Source organism: Jaculus jaculus, chromosome 4, assembly GCF_020740685.1.
Source record: "Jaculus jaculus isolate mJacJac1 chromosome 4, mJacJac1.mat.Y.cur, whole genome shotgun sequence".
Taxonomy (NCBI): domain Eukaryota; kingdom Metazoa; phylum Chordata; class Mammalia; order Rodentia; family Dipodidae; genus Jaculus; species Jaculus jaculus.
This window is the reverse complement of record NC_059105.1, coordinates 46,877,943-46,895,982: the sequence shown is the minus strand read 5'-3', so window position 1 is coordinate 46,895,982 and position 18,040 is coordinate 46,877,943. Positions and strand designations below refer to the sequence as shown.

Genomic DNA, 18,040 nt, shown 5'->3' with positions numbered 1-18,040 from the left:
TAATAATCCTTATGGTAAAATAATTGACTGAACTATGCCTTAGCCTCCACCATTTTGTTCACTTACTCATAAAATATTATAATATGAACCCAGAAAACATTTTCCATTTCCAGTAACTAGAGACATAATTTCACCTTTTGCCTTTCTTTCTTTCTTTCTTTCTTTCTTTCTTTCTTTCTTTCTTTCTTTCTTTCTTTTTTTCTTTCTTTCTTTCTTTCTTTCTTTCTTTCTTCTTTCTTTCCTTTCTTTCTTTCTTTCTTTCTTTCTTTCTTTCTTTCTTTCTTTCTTTCTCTCTTTCTTTTTATTTTTAAATCAACTACCATTAAACTAGGCTGAGCACAGTGTAACAGTAAAACCTCCGGCCAATGCCCAGCACTCTGAACTCTAAAACACTATCACTTTCCATGCAGGGTAGGAAAATGAGCATTCAAAGTAGAGAGATCTACAGGACTGATGAAGCATCCAATTAAAAAAGAAAAGAAAAGAAAAGAAAAGAAGAGAAGAGAAGAGAAGAGAAGAGAAGAGAAGAGAAGAGAAGAGAAAAGAAAAGAAAAGAAAAGAAAAGAAAAGAAAAGAAAAGAAAAGAAAAGAAAAGAAAAGAAAAGAAAAGACTTCTTGTTATTTGAGCACATAGTCACTTAGAGCTTGAAGCTTCCACCTTCGTTATCATTAGTGGTTCCTAGACTCCCAACTTTGATGTCAAATGTGACAGTGGACCCAGAAGTAACTGCAGGCAACTGATTAGTCATTTCTTTTCCTTTGACCAAAAGGTGCATTGTTTGTACTTATGCACACAGTTTGATCCCACTGTACTGAGTCATGTCCATTCTGCTGTTCTGCACACACTCCTATATTTTTTTTCTTCTGTCTGGTGTCCCACAGTACCAACTCTGAATGTTTAATGTCTGTCCACAGAAATAGGTGGGAGCACTGGACTAGAGAATAGGTGAGGATTCAGAATCATCATGCTTTGACTGCTCAAACTGTATCCCTCAAAAGCCAACTGGCAATGACATGCACCAATGTGGAGTGACCTTGGGCAACACTCTAAGTACTTCACTCCTGTCGGCCACCTCCTAAGTTTCAGATTCTAAACTAATAATCAACACTGGGGTCTATATGCAATAATATAACTTATGCTTCAGAACTTACATATCCATCTTCACAGTGATTGGAAGCACATGTACAGAACTGGAGTCTGTAATCTTGGGCTGTAAACTCATCACTCCCTTATGTCATTGTCCTGTGGTGTCTCCAGACAGTAATAAGACTCTGCTGTACACATGGAAAATCTTGGTTACTCATTCACCAGGCTGATTCCACTTCCCAATCGTCATGAATAGAGCAGCAGAAAGCACGAATAAGCAAGCACTACAGTGAAGCGTGCTCTCTGTGTAGTATGTGCCTGGGAGTGGTATAGCTGGGTCATAGGACAGCTCTACTTCTAGCTTTTGAGAAGACCTTCTCACTTATTTCCAAAATGGCTGCACTAGATTAGGCTCCCAACAACAGCGAAATAGGGTTCTTCTTTTCCTACAGCATCACATTTATTGTCATTTCATTGTTTTGATAATAACCCCTAAGGTGGTTTTAGTTTCATGCCACCTAGGGCAAAAGGTATTCAAAAATATTCATTATCTTTTTGTGTCTCTTCTTTTAAGAACTCTCACAATTCTATAGCCCATTTTTTATTGTGTTGTTTGCTTTTTAATTATTTAATTTTTTTGAGTTTTTTTATATTTGAGGTATTAATTCTCTGCCAGATATAACACAGGCAAAGACTTTCTTCAATTCTCTAGGCTACCTTTTAACTCAAATGGCAATTCCCTTAATAGTACTACAGCTTTATAATTTTATTACGTCCCATGTGTTGAAGTAGGCCTTCTTTCCTGGACAGCTGACATCCTATTCAGGTCATCCTTCCCTGGACTTATATTTCCAAGTTTTCTTCCTGTAGCTGTTTCAGAGTTTCAGGTCTTAAGCTGAGGTCTTTGACGCATTTGGAATTGATTTTCATGTAGGGTGAGAGTCAATTATCTAGTGTCATTTTTCTATATGTAAATATTGTTTTTTCCAATACCATTTGTTGAATACACTGTCTGTAACAGTGATAAAAAGTATGATGTAGCCTTCTGTGGAAGAAGAGTCATCAAGAGGCTGATCCTACCAAGGACCATGCTACATGATACAAAACCAATGAGCCAGGAACATGTTGACCAGTGCACTATTGGCATGGCTGATCTGAAAGAAGCCAGATTCTCTCTGATTGGCTGTGACACCCAATCTGTGGGAGGGAATTCATTCTCAGTACTAAAAGTAATCTAAAACCTATGACTAGGAAAGTCATGGACTGTAGTAAAGGAGATATCACTACTGTGGGTTGGATTATCGGTTGCTATCAGCCTGACCTCTGATGTTCACATACTGTTCATGTACCTAGAATGGTGCATTTCTCAAAATTGGCCAAATAAGCTTCTGTTGGAAGATGGTGGTGACTAATTGAGGGGGAAAACTCATCAAAGTGCTGTGAAGAAGTGACAATTGAGTGCTAAGTAGCAAATGATACACTTTTTTTTTTTTTTTTTTTTTTTGTCATGCTCTCCAAGGCTCAGAGAATATTGTGAAAGAAGGGGTGGAAGGACTTTGAAAGCCAAAGGGTAGGGATGAGTATTTTGGACATTTTCTTCCTGCTTTTTGTCCATCACTTCATGACCCTTTGTTACCTCCATATCCTTCACAATACTGAGTTAATCCATATTTTGACATGGTTGATGAGGGAGGGCAAAATAGATCATCAATGTAGAAGACGAGTTGGAAAGAAGAAAGAGTTCAGTGAAAGGGTAGTGAAAGAGTGGAGGGGAGGAAAAAGAAGGTATTTGGAAGGAAATATCAAATAGTATTATGACCAAGTATGAAAATTGTCAATTATGAAAACTTTAGAAAAAGAAAAAAATTTCTGAGTAAAACATACAATGAGAATCCAAAAACCAAGAGCATAAACAAATAAGGAAAGTGAGAGAAGGCAGGGAATATTTTTAAAAGTTTTAAAAAAGTAAAAAAAAAAAAAAAAGTTAAAGCTAACTAATGAAGCCATTTGTGAACTATTTATTTAGTTTTTTTTTTTTTTTTTGCAAAGGTAGAGTGAGGCAGACAGTGACATAATGACTTAGAGAGAAAGATAATGATTGTGTCACTAAAAATGAACTCCAGATGCATGCTTCACTTTGTGTACCTGGCTTTACATGAGTACTGGGAAATTGAACCTGTGCCATTAATATTTATGGGCACATACCGTAAGTACTGAAACATCTCTCCAGCCCCAAGAAGCCATTCTAGAACTGGATGGTTGGAATGTTCTTTTAGCTGATGGCAAGTGAATGAAGAAATGTTTTTAAATAAGTCCTTCTTAAATACCTTACCTGCTAAATTAAGGACAAAATAAATTATTGTTTTATTTCAATGTCTGAGGTAATATGGTATGTAATTATAGATGGATGAATAAGAATATAGGTTTAGGGTTGCAATATTATTACGTGGAAATTGGTACTAGGCTGGCATATATAGTTATGATCCATCATCAGGATTTAGGAGAGTGCTACTGAAAATCTGAATAACTTCCCAGACTCTTTAGGTGAAAGCTTGAATAGCAGTGAGAAAATTATAAGAGCATGAATAAAATAAAAGAAGCCTATGAACTGATGCTCAATAAAATAAAATAATTTTATGAGTTAGCATAAAAAGGTTGTGACATCAATAAGGTGAAATGATTTCATGATAGAGTGTATATTGTGATAACAATACCTATTTAGATAAAATAAAATAAGAGGAATGAATGCAATGAGTAACTTTCAACTTTTTATACTTAGACTATCTAAACTTTTGTGTAAAACTAAAGGTTATTTATATTACAGATATATAACTACGCTATTTTATTATTTAGTGTATGTTTGGAAGCCTTAAAATAATACAATGTTAACCTTGTTTCTAGATTATTTTCTCCAATAGAAAATTCTTGCTTAAAATGGGAAAGAATTTTATGTTAAGGGAAACATTAGACATTATAAATAAAGTTGCTTTAGGATCCTACATATTCAGAAATCGATGTTAGAAAACTACCAGGTACAAACATGAACGATTTCTGGGATCTTTCAAGCCTTAACTACCAGACTCTGGTCTTATGTCTATGTTAGAAAGCTGCTGAAACTTATTCCAGTGTCTACAAAGGATACTTTAAACGAGGTAGATGCATGCACGCGTGAATAGTGAAGGCCAAAGCACTCATCATGGGCAGCCGTGTTCTCTTGGAACTTCTTCATAAGTAGTCCACCAGCAGAAAGACTGCCCACTCTGGAGGAAAGACTTCCTCCCTGTCTTACTCCTCCCTGGAGACAATATCCCAGAACCACACAAGAGGTGTGACTCTTGATTCCTAATCTGATGAGTTGACACAAAGCTTTACTCTCATGGTAGGCTAATTCTGACACAAATATCATGTCCTGAAAGCACAGTAATCTCTGCTCACTAAAGTCTCAGGTGGCCTCATGATTGCTTTGGTCATTAGAATGTAGAGCATGGAACACTGTCATTTTCAGGCAGAAAAGAATTGGCAGTTTCTGGTCCCTACCATTTTTTTATTCAATTTTTGTATGACAGACTACTTAAAGACCAATGTGGTATGAAGATCCCAAAAGATCTTTAACTGTTAGGATGAGGGAATCATCAATCCATCTTTTATGAATTTATTTGGTTCATAAATAAAAATGGAATTAATTCTGTACTGAGTATTGAATAGTATTGTACACTGAAATGGACATAGCTCATTTTTGTAGAGCCACTAATCTTATAGAGGAGGTTGATAGTAATAAAAAGAGGAAACCAAGACTGGAAAGTGAAGTGTAATATAATTTACCCACCAAACACTTCTGCAGCCACTTTTACATAGTGCTTGCATTGTATCCAATTTTATTTAGAAAATGAACACATTATGTTGATAAAGGAGATGAAGTTACTTCAGTCCAGTTATTATTTTAGTGTAATAAGAAGATGTATGTAAGAACAAAATGATGTGATAATATTAATCTTAAGGTATAAGAAAGCAGTACATAAAAAACCTTGAGGCCAGCATGGTAGTACATGTCTTTAGCTTAGGTAATGAGGATTGCCATGAATCCAAGGTGAGCCTGAGATTACATAGTGAATTTCAGGTCACCTTGGGCAATAGGGAGACATTACCTCAGAAAACCAGAATGAAACAAAACAAAGCAAAACAAAATAACATTTGAGCTGGGAAGGAAAAGGACAAATTCTTGAGAAAAAAAGAAACATTTAAGTACAATTTCTGCAAATAGTTGACCAGGTATTTTAATTGTTATTTTGAATAAAATGTTTGACACTGATACTTATTGGGTTAAGAATATTGACCTAGTTATTTATGCCAAAACTTTTTGATATTTATTGCTTTATTCTTGGGCAAATACTATTTTAAAATATTGTAGGCAAAGCTATAAGGAAAATACATTGTTACCAGTCATATATGCAAGTAGGTGAGTTTTCTTTGAGAGAATTTTTAGAGCTTTCCAGCAATGAAGACTAAGACAATAAAATAACACTGTTTTAGATATGCTTTCATCTGTTCTATGAAGTAATAATTTATAGATACCTGCCTGACATTTTTAACCCACTTTTCAAACTTAGATTCAGAGCAGAAATGGACCAATAAGTCAGACTCCCTCTGTTTTGATATATAATTATAGAAATTGGGACATTTAAAAAATGTATTCACTTCAGAAAAACATGGGTTGAAAAGGTGGAATACTCCATTGGAACTGGAAATTGCTACAAGGTTTTGGCCAAAATGCTTCCCAATTGGTAAAATCACCTTAACATTTTCTGATAATTAATCCTAAAAGAACAACTTTGCAAAAAAAAAAAAAAAAAAAGCTTAGGATATATTACATTTTGGGTGCTGCATATGAGTGCATGCCTTAAAGGAGAGTTGTACTGATATTACATGAATTTTCATTATGTAGAAATAGATTATTCATAGGGTATAAGTAAATTATTAGTCACATGAATTTTTAAATTAAAACATTTTGAGTTATCTTAATTTATAGACACAATATTTTTTTTTTCTTTAAAAAAGGGGATAAGCAAACTTGGTTCATGTTTAACTGTTTTAGGATCCTATTCACTTGTCTGTCTTTTACATTGCCTTTCTAATGTCCATTTGTGTCTTAAAGACAAGACATAAAATTAATGACGTTGTTAAATTGTATATATTCAAGACTTTTATATAGCAGTTCTTTATATTATTGTAACAATTTCTTGGCTAAAAGCATGGGTGAGGGCTGGAGAGATGGCTTAGTGGTTAACCTCTTGCCTGTGAAGCCTAAGGACCCTGGTTCGAGGCTGGATTCCCCAGGACCCACATTAGCCATATGTATGCACAAGGGGGTGCACACATCTGGAGTTCATTTGCAGTGGCTGGAGGCCCTGTTGTTCCCATTTCTCTCCCTCTCTCTCTCTCTCTCTCTCTTTCTCTCTCTCTCTGTTGCTCTCAAATAAGTAAATAAAAATAAATGAAAAAAACTTAAAGCATGGGGTGATAATATCAGGGAACACACGAAGGATCTAACAACAACAGGCACTGACTTCAAATGCTTCTAGTAAGTTAACTGTATGTCAGGACCCTGCTTTCACTTAGCTGAAAATTGATTTAGGATTAGTCAAGGTTAATGCTTTTCACATTATGGAAAGAACAGAGAAGTTTATTTTAACACTTGATCTTTCCTTTCCATTTAATCTATCTTGTTTTCTGATGTGAAGAAGGAAATTCTCAGCCACTCGGGCATCTTGAGAGTGATTATTACATCAAGCCAAGATGGCTAAGAGTTTTGGGATAAGTGATTCCCTGATGTTGGGAGACCCCTTAAAGTAGTGTTAGAAGCAAAATAGTTTTCAGTGCTTTGACTGGTAATTGACATTGTTCTTGGCTGTTTGACATTTGACAAGTATTTCCTTCAGGAATATTAATAAGAATCATACACAAAAGGCAAGATTAATGTGTGGTATGTTTGCAACAATGTCTTTTCCTTAGAAATCTTTGGAATATTTTCAAATTCCTAAAAAATATCCAGTGATGTAATTATTCTAAATAATTTTAACATACTCTAACAATAAGAGTTGAAAATTATGATATCTTAAAATAAAATCCATGAATATTTTGTGGAATAATCAGCAGTTTATTTGGGTTGTTTCATAGTTTAGTTAATATAAATAACATAACACTGGCACATACATTGAAATTATACACACACACACACACACACACACACACACACACACATATATATATATTAGTTATGTACACAGTGGTGCATATACAGTCACGTTGGTATCATCATTAGCCTCCTCCCTGTCCTCCCCCCTAGGCAGGGACACTCTTTGTTGGGGAATATGGGTCATGCATTGTGGGGGTAGCCATCAGTTATGGGAAAGAGGCAATGTCTCTGTGCAAAATGTCCCAACATGTGGCTCTAACAATCTTTCTGCCCACTCTTCCACAAATTTCCCTGAGCCATGTTGGTTTCATTTTAAGTGTATTTCAGTGATGAGGCCTTAGGAACATGTGTGTTTCTAGATATCTGGTTTGGTAGGAGTTGAGTGTTCTCTGTGCCTATCTCCCTCATCCTTGTGCTGGTACAAGGTTCCCAAAGAAAGCAGCACTCTTGCTCTTTTCCCTAATTACGCTTGGTTTCAAGTTGGGCCCTGTTGAGCTGTGATGGGCTGATTCTGTCCTCTGGATCTGTGTCCATCTGAATAAAGAGTAGCAAATTCCCCAATGGAGAATGAAGTCAGCACCAGATAAATGGAATTACCATTATTATTTTAGAGAGAATTTAATAGGTGTAGGCCCTCTCGTAGCCCACGATTGATGGCAGGTTGATAATGGAGAGTGGGTTCATTTTTTTGAATATAGTTCTGACTTGTTTCCCAACTCTATCTTTCAAATAATCAAAGACTATGATTATTAGGTCTCGAGGCAAGATTGTACTAATTCAACAAGTTGATCTACAGTATTCCATACTAAATTTTGAGCATTAGATAGGATACAAAGATATAAAGAAATTAAGAACATTTCAGGGGTGGCTTAATGGCTAAAATGCTTGCCTACAAAACCTAAGACTCATGTTAAACTCTTCAGGTCCAACATAAGCCAGATGTACAACATGTCACCAGTGTGTAAGGTCATACATGCACATAGATGGTGCACATATCTGGAGTTCGATTGCAGTGGCTAGAGCCTCTGGCATGCCATTTCTCTCTCTTGCTCTCCCTTTGTAGTAAAAAAAGAAAACTAAAAACATTTAAAATTTTTCAGCAAGTCATTCTTATGAACCTCAAAAATAATTTTGAATATTGCTTGAAGAAATCTAAAAGCCAGATTACTCAAAATAGTATAGAAGGAGAACAAATTTCTTACGCTGAAACTAATGATGTGGAACAACATTACAGTTGTTAAAACAACATGGAATTTGACAAGAATATAAGAGTGTGATATGAGTAGTACAAGGTTGCAGTGGAGACCCAGTGGAGATGCGAGGACCGTATGAGGGCCGCCAAGGAGAGTTGCCAGCAGTGTATGAAGGTTCCTTGGACTGTGAGTAGCCTACTTTGCAGAGGTGGAATTGGAACTGCAGAGACTCAAAACTGGTTAGAATTATCCGGACTTGGACGCCTGTCAATATTAAGAGATATAAGACTCGGAGATAAAGAATTTGATGTTTTCCCTGTTTGTTTTAAATCTTGTATTGGGGAAGGAGCAGCTGCACAGATGGCTCAGCAGTTAAGGCACTTGCATGCAAAAAGGAAAAGGGACCCAAGTTCAATTCCCCAATACCCACTTAAGCCAGATGCATAAGATGGTACCATTACAATGAGTCAAGAAATAAATGGAAAATGTATTGATAAGAAAATAATTAACATTTCTTTTGTGTGGAATTTTCCAATTAAAAGATTAAAATAATACAAAATCATTCTACCATTTCATTAATACTTTACCCATGATGGCTTAATATGTTGTCATTGCTTAAGCACATGGCAGTATGCAAATGGAAGGACTGACATTTGCAGCTGTCACTAACACTGTGTGTTATGGAGGACTAATACAACTCCTTGAAATAGAGTTAAGACAACAGAATTTTCAAAATAAATCACTGACTTACCAAGAAGTGTAAAATTAAGCTAAATATATGTTTATGACAGTCATTTTGTTCCTGTGTCTTCTTTGAAAACAAGTGACTTTAATTATAGGGTCAGTAATAAAAAAGTGACAAAAGTCTCAACTGGAAATAAATAGTCCTCTGAAGTGAGTAGGAAATATAACTTGGCATGTTTGTCATGGCGATGGGAGGAAATGGCTTAAAACAGAAGTGTAGATGTTTGCATTTTACATCACACAATAAAGTCAGATATAATTGATGATAATATGGAAATTTGGTTCAGCTAAATATATCAAATATAAAGCCATAATTTTATGACCTTATTTAATAACAATGTGAATACTTGAACCAATTACTGTGTATATACAACATTTGTATTATTTTCATAGGTTTAATAAAGAAGTACATGTGTTAGTTTACTAGTATAAAAGAATTGGGTAGAAAAGTTAAATGAGGGCCACTTTTTTAGTTCACTCAGCATTTAGTACTGTGTAATACTTAAAAATTAATTAATTAATTAATTAATTAATTAATTAATTAATTTAAGAGAGAGCTAGAGAAAGAAGGAGATGAGAGAGAGAGAGAGAGAGAGAGAGAATGGGAAGAGTGTGCAATACTTTTATTATACAGAATAATACATTGTTCTTACAGATAAGAAACACATTTTCACTGATTTTTTTGAGTATATAGGATAAATTGAAGGTTTAAAATAGTCTTTCTATCTTTGAGAGGAAAGAAAGTTGAAGAGAGAGAAAGAGGAGAAAGAACTAATGGGTACACCAGGGTCTTCTGCAACTGCAAGGAATTCTAAAATAATGTGCAACTTTGTTCACCTGGCTTTAAGTGGGCCCTGGGGAATCAAATCCAGGCTGTCAGGCTTTGCAGGTATGTGCATTTTACGACTGAGCCATTGATCCAGACCAAATTGAAGGGTTTGAAAACTAATGTATCATGGTTATTTATTTATTTTCTGTAGAAAAATGTGATGTTTATTTACAATGGCAATCCCATACTTCCTTCCTTCACTTATTTCCTCACCATTAAGTTGTTTGGCTTCCATTCAAGGCATCATATGCTGACTGCAAAAGAATACACTTATCTCTGGAATCTTTTTGGCTGGAGGTAGGACAGAACAAGGAATATATTGCTTCTCATAAGGATCTAAACTATGGAACACTCTTCCTATCCTGTCTCCAATGCCAACAAGGAAAGTTGGCATCTATGTAGGCTTTCCCAAATCCACAGGCCCTTGAGACCAGGAATCAGAGCAAAAGCAGAATCCCTGATGAAGGTCGAAACATGGGCACTTGTTCGTGAGGTCTGAACAATCAGAGACCAATAAAGACAACAAAACTAACATCATGTATAAACTGGGAGAGGTTGAGTATTGACGTGTGTCAGGGACCACGGATGACAGATGTAGGATTGTGAGAGTCCATGGGGATCTCTGTGGTCACGGGCATTTTGGAAACTTTATCCATACCTGCAGAGTTGAAATAACACATACTGGGGCTATTTCACAAAGGAGAGTGACAAGTGTTACCTATTAAGGTTTGATTGCTTATTCTGTTTATTGTTTAAACTCAAGATGGTAATAAATAAAATGTTCATAGTGTAGATTATATTTTAAAATATGGGCTGGAGAGATGGCTCAGTGTTTAAAGTCTGTTGCTTGCAATGCCTGACAGCCCTAGTTCCATTCCCCAGGAGCCATATAACTCCAGACTTATAAAGTGTTACATACATCTTCAATTCATTTATAAACATAGGAAGCCCTAGTATGCCCATTCTCTCTTTTTCCTCTCTCTCTTTCAAATGACTAACTGAATAAAATAAAAAATAAAAATATGATAGGCAATTAGTGATAATTCATGATAAACATAAAATTTGACAAAACCCACTCCTACTATTTACAAAACATTATCAAATTTACTTGGAAACTTGCTCATTTAATGAATAAATGAAGTTATATTGTTTTTGATTGTGACAGAGATTACTTTCAATAATAATAAAACAAAAGCCACCTGCAGAAAAGATTGTCACTGGCTATTGTGTTACATCTTTATTATCCATTATTTTTTGCTGGATAACTAGGCCATTTTCCAATTTTTAGCTAATGTAAACAGAGTTGGATATGCAAGTATCTATGCAGTAGAGTACAGTCTTCAGGGTATGTGCCAAAAGTAGTATGGCTGGGTCATATAGGAGGTTGGGCTCTACATTTCTAAGAAACTTCTCTACTGATTTCCATATGGCTGTACAAGTTTTCACTCCAACAGTGGATGAGATGTCCTTTACTGCCTCACTCTCCCCAGTATTTGTCTGTTTTCTTGTTGCCAGCCATTCTGAATGGGGTAAGGGGGTATATTAAACTCGTTTTCATTTGCATTTACCTGCCGGTGGGGAAAATTGAACAATTCCTTACATCTTTGTTGACCACTTATATATCTTCTTTTGTGAACTGTTCAGTTCATTAGACCATTTGTAATTCACAATTTAATTTTTTGAGCATTCACTTTTTTCATTTATGAACTCTGTCAATTATCCCCTGTCTAAAATATACATGATAAGATTTTCTCTGCCATCCTCTAGGTTTTCTATTTTAAAATTTGCAGAAAAATGGATGGATCTGGAAAGATTCATAACTGAAGTGACTCAAAAGCAGAAAGACCAAAACTGCATGTCCCTGTAATATCTGAAAGAAAGCATATACAGGAGGGATATAGATAAAAAAAAAAACCTATACATATTGAAGTGTAACCAGAAGTGGATATAAAGAGATGAGCTGGAAGAGTGGGAGATGAGTCAATAGATGCTCATGACGTGCAAACAGCAAGAAGAAAAATAAAAAGGGAAGGAAATTAGGTGAAGAAGGATATGGGTATGGGGTGGAGACAACAATCAATAAAAACAAATTATATTTGAAAATGCTGTAAACATAAATTAAACAAAAAGTCAACCTGTGCTCATGTAGGAGCCATAATTGATTATAATTTCCAATCAAAATTTGACAACCAACCAAAGACTACAGTAATAAATTTGGTTCATCCTTTAATTTAGTTGTTCATTTCTATGTTGTATAATTTGTTTGTCTTAATATAATTGATTAAATCAAGGCTGTTAATCATTACTTGTAGTTTTATTAAGTTAAAGGATGACATCATGTTAGCATTCACTGAATGCTTCTGACAGATGTCCTCTGCCTGAGGTTTACCTGTGTTCTAAGAATGATCTCACATTTCTATAATTTGTTTTCCTTCGTTTTGTAGGTCAATCCTAATGAAGTACAAATTTGTCATCTATCCCCCAAGCATTCAAGATTTGTCAAATACAAAAGTTGATATTCATAGGGAGACAAATATTTTATTTAAAATATGAGAACCACTGGATTTAAGATATCAAATACTGTGCTGAAGACAATGTCAACTGCCTTGTTGCACATGAGGTGGATTTGAGCAGTATATCTGGTTAACTTAAACAAAAGGCAATTATCTCACATTCTTGCTTTGTTGGCAAACATCTAGTATGTTCTCAGCAGTTTCTAGCAAGCTTCTTTCTACTGAATGCTTGGTATTCCAACAAACATTTGTAACTTGGGGGGCAAGCTTTGTGAATGATCATTGATGATGCAATATTAAATATTTCTGGATTGGAAAATAGAAGGTATTGTATGCCCTAGCTTACTAACTTGATGGGAAACTTGAAAATATTTGAGAGGTGTTATATTGGCTTTCCTCACTCACTTTCTTGAGGCCTTTCAAATGGATTAGGGCCTGGCCTATTCCATTTGGTTAAATTAGTGAATTTTTGTGCATTTGAAGAGGCCCTCATAGGCAAATTATAAATCCAGGAAATAATTCAAATTCTAAGTAGTATTCAAATATACTTTTAAAATAATCTACACAATCTTAGAAGTATATATTATTTCATAGTTAAAATAACTGACTTTGGGGCTGGGGAGATGACTTAGTGGTAAAGACATTTGGCTGCAAAGTCAAAGGATCCCAGTTTTATTCTCCAGGACCCACACAAGCCAGTTATACATGCATCTGAAGTTCATTTCCAGTGGCTGGAGGGCCTGATGTGCTCATTCTCTCTCTCTGCCTTGTTCTCCTTTTTAAATAAATAAAAATAAATAAAATGGACTGTAGAGATGGCTTTACAGTTAAGACATTTGCCTGCAAAGCCAAGGGACCCAGGTTCGATTCTACAGGACCCTTGTAAGTCAGATGCACAAGGGAACATGTGTTTGGAGTTTGTTTGCAGTAGCTAGAGGCCCTGGCATGCCCATTCTTTTTTCTGTCTGTCTCTCTTCTCTCTATCTTTCTCTGTGCTTGCAAATAAATAAACAAAATTTAAAAATAAATAAGTAAACAAAATATATTTAAAAAAAATAACTGACTTCACTGGATGAGTTTATGAAAATATACTAGTTGGGGCTCAAAAATATGATAGATTTGAAACTAAAACTATTCTACATTTAAACCATTAAAGTATATGTGTACATTTTAACACACATATGTATTTTATGATTTGTATGCACATGATAGATGCAAGTGTCAAGTCCCAAGCAGAAGATGTGTACTGTCATTAATGAAGTTTAAGTATGTGATGATGATTCATCTGTCCTTTAAGAGCAACACCTACTTTTTTAAAAAGTTGAACATTGTATTTATGCACTGAAAATAAAGTAATATCTTGAGGTAACTTTACTTGACAGAAGTCAGTCACTGGCAAATTTGTTATCACCTGGGAAGTCACAATTAAGACCCCACTTTTGCTTGATAACTGTAAATAACTTAAAATTCTTAACATGGTCATTAGTAGCTACATTTTGTTCAATTATAACTCCCCTCTAGAAATAACCAACTTAACTTTGTACTCCTCTCATGTTTGAAATGTTTCTGGTCTTTTCATGCTTTTATTTCTATTCTAGTTTGATTGATTCCTTTTCTCCCCACTTGTATATGTTAGTTGGCTTTACATACTTTTATATAGTAGTATGCATGTGTTTTTCACTAACAATTTAATTGTAATTATCTTTTTAAAATATTTTAATAAATTATAATATAGTTATTTTACTGCTACTATAATTACATATATTGTTTGTGGTTATATTGATTTATTTTTTTTTTGTTTTGTTTTTTTTTGAGGTAGGGTCTCACTCTGGCTGAGGCTGACCTGGAATTAACTATGTCGTCTCAGGGTAGCCTTGAATTCATAGCAGTCCTCCTACCTCTGCCTCCCAAGTGCTAGCATGTGCCCCTGACCTGGCTATTTAATTATTTTTAGTTTTATGCAGTTTTCTCTGATACATATATACATTATGTATCATATATTACATATATATTTCTTATTTTGTTAGATGATAAAACTGAAATAAGTTAATTGCTTGCTACTGACAGAGCAAATGAATTTATTACACTTTATTTATGTAGAATAGTAATCAGAAGTTAATTTCAGAAACAAATGATAACTTGAGAATACAAAAAATTGTTAGTAACTGACCTCTATGAAGGAATGTTCCATCAAGATACTATTTGATTTTTAGTGTATAAATACAATGTTCAACCTTTAAAAAATAGGTAGGTATTGCTCTCAAAGGAAATATGTATCACCATCAAAAGAATATACTACATGTCAGTGAATTTTATTGTATTCTCCCCATGTCTTGTTTGCATTTACTACAAAATAAGCATTTCAGAATCATGTGGTGCTTTTCAGATGCTAGCTGCTTTCACTCTCAGCTTCAAGAGGCTCTTACACTGAGGGCTTCTCTCCCGACTTGCCAGGTCAGGGGAAATCTTTTCTATACTACCTAGTAGTGACAAGGAACTACTGGGAGCAGCTGCCCAAACTTGTACACATCTCAGTTAACACAACATCCAAATTACTAAAGTACTCAGAGGACTATTAGCTGATATATTCATTATAACCTCTCAAATTACTCTCATCTTAAAATTGTACTTAATTTGACATCTCTCTCTTTGGAGAATCATATTGTTAACTCTTGATAAAAAGAGTAAAGACTGTTTTATTACTTAAGAAAAACATACCATAAATATTAGATGAATGCAAACATGACCTTCTTTTCTATTTTAATTTACATAGCAAGTGAATTGTATTAGATCATATAAATGATAATGTGTATGCAAATTTACAAGTGATTTTCCTATGTACATGTTTGTATCTGAGAACTCTGAAGAGCAGTTAAAGCTATGAGCGTCTAGAAAACAAAGTGAGCTTTTCCACATGGTTCTTTTCCTTTCTTACTCCATTATACACCCCCAAAGAATTAGACATATGTTATAATCTTTAATTTCCATCAGCTAGGTAGGTATATATTTAAGTAGGTTGATAGTTAGGTTAATAAGTGACCATGGATACAAGATTTCATATACACATATATAACATATAAGCATATATATGTTAAAACTTTTATTTTCAGAGAGTCATGCACACAATAATATGACTTTCTTTTGTTGATCTTTTGTCTACACCACAGAATTTCTTTAGCAATCCTATGTGTGTACCTCTTTATTAAATGTTTAGATGTATATAATACATTTAAACACTGTTCTTAACTAAGAGAGTTATACCTATTTTATTTGCATTGGGAATTATAGAATCCTGCATTGTGATTGGCATAATGTTATCATCAAAGAACACTTATCCTTAATTTTAGAAAGGAGCATGCAGAACTTCTTTCCTGAACCCTGGTCCAGTAGTCTTGCTTTGTAGACAGAAACGATTCAGCAGTCTCCATTCTTCAAAGCTCCAGTCAAGGGACATTGATTTTTGTGACACCTTTATAAATATATAGTGTATGAAGAAATGGGCAGTTTGACTTAAACCCCCAAAGTTAGTTTCACTATAATGTGTACTTTGGCCACTATGAGTTTGTTAGGGAACAAAACATACACCTTTCCAAAAAATCAACCTATTTCTACTCCTCACTTAAGATTTACTACATTCCATTTTTGAGTTACACATTCCATTTGTTCTCCTTTCTTTATAAGACTTAGTTTTTCATGAGTCTGTTATATTTTACTGATAAATATGTCCTTTTAACAATTCTTAAGCAATGAACATTTAATTAAATCTCTACCTGGCAATAATAGATTAGGTTACCCATTGGCATACTAATTAAGAACCATGTTTAAGAACTCAGAAAATATTTTAAAATTTGGGGAAATAGAATATGAAAGTTTGGCTGGGTGTGGTGGCACACACCTTTAATTCCGGCTCTCGGGGGGGTGGGGGCAGAGGGAGGAGGATCACAGTGAGTTCGAGGCTACCCTCTGAGACTACATAGTGAATTCCAGGTCAGTCTGGACTAAAGTGAGACTCTACCTCGAAAAACAAAAACAAAAACAAAAAAAAAAAAAAGAAAGAAAGAAAAGTTTGTATTCACACTAATTGTATGTTTTAAATTTTTTTTTAAATTTTTATTTATTTATTTGAGAGCAACAGACACAGAGAGAAAGACAGGTAGAGGGAGAGAGAGAGAATGGGCGCGCCAGGGCTTCCGGCCTCTGCAAACGAACTCCAGATGCGTGCGCCCCCTTGTGCATCTGGCTAACGTGGGACCTGGGGAACCGAGCCTCGAACCGGGGTCCTTAGGCTTCACAGGCAAGCGCTTAACCGCTACGCCATCTCTCCAGCCCGTATGTTTTAAATTTTATTCCTTGCTTTCATTACATATTAAAACAAAGCTAAGCTAAATAATATGACAACTTGTTAATAAGATGAAGTGATTTCTTATCAAGGTAGAATATCATTAAAGGTTCTAACAATGTATTAAGTCAATACCATACCCTGAACAAAATTTATTTTCTTTATTAATTTGTTCTTTGAATAACAGTGTTGTGGCATTAGAGGGTAAGCTTTTTTTTCCAAGTCCCATGGGCTTTCATTTAATCCCTTGTGCAGTTTATGTTAGTATTAGTTCATATCATGATAGTACCTCTCTCATATTACTCTCATTTTAGAGTTTTCCTCAATATTGGTGGTGAGATACAGAAAAACAAGCATAAGTTTGAGCAAATGTGATATTTACTCATAATAGTGACTTGATTTTGTGTTTGCTTACTGAACTATTAGTTGGATTTGATGCTGTTAAAGTAAATTTTACTTGAGTAAATTGTGTAAGGCTTTTCTTTCAAAGGAGTACAAACAACGCAGCTCATTTATGAGTCTGTCTTGTAAATTGAGACACACGCACCACCTGGATAATATATCATTTAAAAGCAACAAAGAGAAAATTTTCAGAGATGAACAATTAAACAGAGGTCAATCATTTTGTAATTACTATCTTAATATAATCTTTAACTATGCTGGCCCTGAGTCAAGGCTTACTGGAGCCAGTCATAGGGTGAGCACACTGCCTGTGTGTAATTATTCACTCTAGTCTGCTTTATTTTCAAATTTGTCTTTTTGGGTGGTAAATCATGTGACTTCCATGCATATATGATACAGGACTTGCAAAGAATAAGTAAAGTATCAGCTAAAATATAAAACAGAGAGACCAGTCCTGCTAAGTAAGACAGCAGTCATTGTTAGAACAATATTATTATTCAGAGATTATCTGTGAACAAAATTACATTAAGAAAAGGACTAGTTAAAATGTTCTATTAAATGACTATTTGGAGAAAAAATCCTCTTATCATAGTAAGTGTTGAAAATACTTTTAGAAAATTTAAAAAATACATAAATAATTCATTTATTCAATTTCTTCAATCCAACTTTACTTGAATTTCATACCAATCATCTTATTTTGCATTAAAAATGATATTCATAGCTGGGCATGGTGGCACACG

At 34.6% G+C, this 18,040-nt stretch overlaps 1 pseudogene; it reads right to left on the bottom strand.

Annotated features, from left to right (window-relative positions):
* Positions 1-384: 384 nt before the first annotated feature.
* Positions 385-2,766, bottom strand: LOC101597506 (annotated as a pseudogene).
* Positions 2,767-18,040: the final 15,274 nt, after the last annotated feature.